The sequence below is a fragment of the Babylonia areolata genome, chromosome 2 (assembly GCF_041734735.1).
Source record: "Babylonia areolata isolate BAREFJ2019XMU chromosome 2, ASM4173473v1, whole genome shotgun sequence".
Classification (NCBI taxonomy): Eukaryota; Metazoa; Mollusca; class Gastropoda; order Neogastropoda; family Buccinidae; genus Babylonia; species Babylonia areolata.
In genome coordinates, this window is record NC_134877.1 from 32,749,514 (window position 1) to 32,755,513 (window position 6,000).

At 43.8% G+C, this 6,000-nt stretch overlaps 1 long non-coding RNA gene across 3 annotated transcripts in view; it reads right to left on the minus strand.

Moving 5' to 3' along the window:
• Positions 1–6,000, minus strand: part of LOC143300482 (uncharacterized) — a 208,974-nt gene that overhangs the window by 175,225 nt on the left and 27,749 nt on the right. For 2 of the 3 annotated variants that reach the window (XR_013057667.1, XR_013057664.1), the window contains exon 2: positions 3,118–3,519. This is a non-coding gene — a long non-coding RNA (uncharacterized LOC143300482). Of the gene's footprint in view, positions 1–3,117; positions 3,520–5,913 lie in introns of all 3 variants that reach the window. The other variant, XR_013057668.1, reaches the window with a different exon arrangement.

A 6,000-nucleotide genomic window follows, 5' to 3' on the forward strand; every position in this document is an offset into this window, starting at 1 on the left:
GGTGGGGAGAGGGGGTGGGGGTGGGGGGTGTGTGAGGTGGAAGTAAAGGTGGGAAGTTTTAGACACCGGAAAAACGTGACTACACAAAAAGTGCTCTCTCTCTGCAACAAGAGAGAGCTGAGCTGTTCGTGGAGGTGGCGAAAAGCGTTCGCCCTGTGTGACCCCGGCCCCGTTGGTAGAGAGACATGAACCTGAACATGTATATGGTGTCATAGGAATACCGGCTCCGGCTCTTGAGCACGTAGTGTGCCCCAGGGGCGAGTCGCTACAGGTGTGTCCCGCCTTTCTTCTCAAGAATTAATGGTTATGGGTGGGCTGGTTGCGGGGGAGGGGTGGGGGTGGGGTGGGGGGGCAGGGGGGGGGGGCAGGGGGATCAGAGAGAGAGACACACAGAGAGACGGAGACACAGAGAGAGAAAGAGAGAGACAGAGACAGGGAGAGAAACATGGAGAGAGAGGACCAGACCATAAGAATAAGGCAGATTCAAGGGAACGTAAATGGAACAAAGTGGTATAGTCCAGCGGGCTTTGGGGATGGGAAAAAGCCCAGAGACATTGGAAATTCCAGATTATATTTCAACATATGTTGATTCAGAAACTGCTGACATCCACACTATAATGTTGTTACATACGTATAAGTGATTCCGTAATGAATTTTCATAAAATCGGAGAATTAGTAGAACATTCTTGAAATAAGGATTTGTTTTGTTTTGTTTTTGTACTCCTTCACCCTGCTTCTTGCGAGACTGAAACAACTTGCTTTCAAGACAAAATTATTTGTATTTTGTATTTGTATTTCTTTTTTATCACAACAGATTTCTCTGTGTGAAATTCGGGCTGCTGTCCCTAGGGAGAGTGCGTCGCTACACTACAGCGCCATCCATTTTTTTTGTATTTTTTCCTGTGTGCAGTTTTATTTGTTTTTTCCTATCGAAGTGGATTTTTCTGCAGAATTTTCCCAGGAACAACTCTTTTGTTGTCGTGGGTTCTTCTACGTGCGCTAAGAGATTCAGATTTTGTTGAATCAGATTTTTTTCCTACATCAACCTGAACAGGTGCAGTATAATCCCGTGAAAAAGATTCGACAATGACTTGACCCGACCAGAAAAGAAAGTACACGACAAACAACAACAAAAACCAAAACAAAGTATATTCAACACATGTACGAACATTCCACCATACACGCTACAGTAAATTGCACTCATGGGTTTAGGATGTGCATGTACATTTCATGAAGAGAGAGTTTGTCACGTACTTCATCATCATGTTGTGTACTGTTCCTTTCTTTCTTTCTTTCTTTCTTCGTCTTCTTCTTCTTCTTCTTCCCTTTATCGGTGTCAGTTCACAGCATCAGAAAGGGAAACATGATGCCAGAGGATGGGGTCGAAAAACAGGTGGCTGCAGTGGATAGGTTGACGGATTGCTTCAGGGTGGATGTTTTGAGTTCTTCCAAGCCAAGTCGGTTGGAGACAGTGATACACTCGTGCACAGAATAAAGCAACAACAACAACAACAACAAAAAACTGGAACCGTATTTACCTTTGATTAGAAATACCATATATATATATATATATATATATATATATATATATATATATATATATATATATATATATATATATATATATATTAAACAGTATTGTTGGAATACTGAATCGAAATACTACATAACAGAATTATTGAAATAATAAAACATTCTTACAACAAAACTGAATTTTTCAGTGCCCTCTGTTTGTTTGTTTGGGGTTTTTTTTTTTTTGGTTTTATTTGTCTGGACTAATGAGTGTGATGCTGTTCGGATTTGATGAATGGAAGCTTTTATTTTATATGTGAGGATATTTTAGGTGATTTGTTTTCTTAGTAGTGTCAAAAATCAAACTTATATACAACAGTTTTCTTTATTTTGTTTCTTTTATTGTGTGTTGTTAAAACTTTTTTTGAAAATATAACCGTGCACAGGTTTGTGTGACGGAGAGAATGTTCTCTGGATTCCAAAAAAGTTCTAATACTTGTCTGATTTTATGAAAATTCATTACGGAATCATTAATCATTTGTAACAGCGTTATATTGTGTACGTGGATGTCCTGAAATCACACGTGTTGTGGCCTCGCACCGCACGTACGATACGACCGAAAGAAGTTTGGAAGGAAGATCACGGTGGCAGGGATCATAATAATTATCATTATATTTATATAGCGCTGAATCTTGTGCAGAGACAAATCAAAGCGCTTTCGCACCAGTCATTCAAAAGCATGCATAACTCTAAAACTGGAGGGAAAAAACAACAAAACAACTGAAGACAAGGAAGAGGCAGGGAAGGGAGGTTATTTTGGGAAGAGGTAGGTTTTAAGGTCAGACTTGAAACAGCTGAGGAATAACATCTCTGTGCAGTCTTTGCAATGGGAGAGGGGGAGGTGGGGTTGGGGGGGGGGGGGGGTAGGGGGGAGGCAGAAAAATGAAACTCATCCTGGAGTGTACTGATGATAAACGATTATATAGAGCGTGATATAGTGATCCTTTCTTTGCAAAATCTTGTTTCTGGCGAACTGAATTAGATTTCTGGCTCTCTGTATTAACAGGCATTCCGTCTTGTAAATGAGCAGCATGAGAAGTGAAAACGACTTTTCTGTGGTCAGTTCAGCTCAATATAGTGAGTTTTGTCTTCCTAATTTTTCCACATTTTTCTTCTCTTTCTTCTGAATCTTCCTCCTCTTCTTTCTCATTCTGTCGTTGCTGTTGAGAGCTGGTTTCAGTGAGCTGAAGTTGAAGGAGTCAAGAAATAAGATGGCTGAAAGATCGATAATAAAGACAGCGACAATAAATGGAGAGGATGACGAGAAAAACGATAAAAGAAGAAGATGCAGATTAGATGTAATAGTAGATTGCATTCGTTCGTTAAACAGGAGGAGGAGAACGAAAGCGAAACAATGCGAACATCATGATGATGATGACGATGATGATGACGATGATGATGATGACGATGATGATGATGAGCACGATGGCGATAAAAGAACAACGAACAGACAACCAGACCATTCCGATCGGCTGACAGTTTTACCAGACAGGACATCAAAACAGACACTCCCACGAAAAGTGAAAGTGATCCGGAGACACTTACCTTGTTGGTCAAAGGTGGACGCCGCACGAATTCATCGGCTCCATTCTCTATCTCTGTAGCCCCCACACCACTGCCCCCCCACCCCCTCCATCTCTCCCTCATGACTCGACTTGCAACAGACATCGTGGGGTTGTTTGATCGGGGGTGGGATGGAGGTGGGGTTCGTCGGGGGGTCGTGGTGGTGTTGGGGGGGAGGATGTGGGGGGTGGGGGGAGGTTGGGGGATGCGGCAGCGGCGCTGCTAGACCGTGGAAGGGGGTGTGGCGGAGGTGGTGGTGGTGGAGTGGTGAGAGACGGAAGGGTGGTGGTGAGGAGGAGGAGGAGGTGGATGGGGAGGGGTGCCTTGTCCTGATGAAGTGGATGGCGAAGTCTTCGGGTGGACAGGTATATCCGCCGCCATCGTCTGAAAGTGAATGAAATTGTGAATGATTCATGAGGGGCAGATGGGAGTGGGGGGCTTGGGGGTGGGGGTGGGTGGGGGGGGTGGGGGGGGTCCTTTCTCACTGTCTGTCTTGTGTCGCGTTCTGTCTTTATATCCCCAGGTCCTGTCTTTTCGCTCCTTTACTCACTCAGGCGCACAAATTACACACACAGACACAGACACGGACACACACGGGCGTTCTCACACCACTCACGTTCGCTTGCTCTCGCAAGCATGCACACAAACCCAGGCGCGAGCGAGACGCAGGCATGTAAGTAGCACACATGCAGGAAAGGATGCGCTCACGCACACACACACACATGGAGCTTTTATTATATAGCAAAGACTTACTAAACCAACTAATTAACAAACCTAACTAAATAAAGGAGCGCATGGTTAAGCAAACACACACTGGAACATTTTAGATTAAAAATGATAGGGCTTGCTTTTGTTTGTTTGTTTTTCAGATGTGTGTTGCTTAAGAATTTCTCTTCGACGAGTAGAAGACACCGGACCACACACACACACACACACACACACACACACACACACACACACACTCACAAACGCATGTGCAAACGCGCGCACACACACATATCTATATGTATATATATATATATATATATATATATATATATATATGTGTGTGTGTGTGTGTGTGTGTGTGTGTGTGTGTGTGTGTGTGTGTGTGTGTAGAGAGAGAGAGAGAGAGAGAGAGAGAGAGAGAGAGAGATTACGATACAAGATTACTATATGGTTACATTCTCCAGACGCAGAACAAACAATATGTAAAAAGAAAAGATTCTAATGAAAATAAAACAGAACTTAAATATTTAACTCCAGAAATAATTGTCTTTTTTTTTTTTTCTTTTTTCTTTTTTTAATGGACCCGACCGGCCAACAGTTATGGTGTCTGACTCGGAGATCAGAACTGGTGTGGGTTAGTTAGGGAGCAGGACCGCGGAGGGCTGCATGAGTGAAATTCATCAACAGTGGTAGCCTGCTACTTCGACGGCGCGACGGAGGTGGGGTGGTTTGCAACAGCAGCGCAGGGTCTTCTCCAAGGACCGGCCTCGTGGCGGTCATGACAATGCTTGGTGGGCTGTATGCCGCGGGATCGGGTGGTTGGGTGTGCGAATAATACCACATAGAGACTACGGAAAATCATGGTGTGGGACAAGAGAGAGCGAGCGAGAGAGAGAGAGAGCGAGAGAGAGAGAGAGAGAGAGAGAACTAACGAGCGAACGAACGTTTTGTTCAGATAAGGCCAGAGCCCCTTTACTGAAGGGGGATTCATTGATAAATGATAACGAGAGAATGAGGTGACATAGTAAATAGGTATATTGAAACTAACCAAAAATAGTCAACACAAATATTCAACAACATTCACGAGGTTAACCGTACGTAATATTTTCAATGCTTCGTGTATTCATGTCGATATAAAGAGAGAGAGACAGAGACAGAGACAAGACCAGATAAATGGTTTATTGTACATCGGCCTCAGGCCATTATACAAACACATTGGAAGGGGGGCGGGGGGTGTTGGGGGGAAGGGTCTGGTGCGGTCGGTGGTGGGGGGATGGGGTCGGAGGGGTACAGACAGACAGACAGACAGAGAGAGAGCTACAAAGTTGCTGCGACGCCTGCCGTTTCACGATTATACACGCACACGCATGGATTCACACAGACAACTTTCCCTTACTCCTGTGTGTCTGCCTGTGGTGTGGGACTGTATTCCTATCTCTAGAGGTGGTCTTCATCCTTCGTTGACGTTGCATTCATTCCACAGCTCCTGTCAAGTGCTGGTCTCACCTTGTGTGGGCGTACAGTGAACTATCGCGGGGGTAGTGCACGAGGATATTATTATTATTATTATTATTATTATTATTATTATTATTCATAGAAGCTGACGCACTCTTACTGCGCTAATTCTTCGAGAATGCGGGCGGCGGACCATAGAAACGGGACCCATGCTGGAAATGTATTACTTATATTAAAGCTTTGAACACATGCCTAGCGTGTTTGGACTTTAAAATAGCAAAACATATCACCGCCTTCAGCTGGAAGGTGCTCGGGTATATATACAAATCGGAATACCTAGATCTATTACTGAATCAAGTAGGTAACCAGACAATACGAAGCTTTTGATAAAGCTTTTGTTTTGAATCGGAGGTCTCTCCCTCCATCCATCTCTCTCTCTCTCTCTACACACACACACACACATACACACATATATATATATATATATATATATATATATATATTGCAAAACTGAATCGAGTCAACGTAGCTTATGTTCGTTTTCTAAACAAAAGGGTTAAATTCAAGGTGTGAACACCATGAAACACAGTGTCACAGTCACGACAGAGACTTTACCCGGGACAGGAAGCCTCCCTCCTCACATCCAATCCACGCTCCGTCTCTCTCTTTGCCGCGCACAGAGCAAAAAATCCAATGGATTCA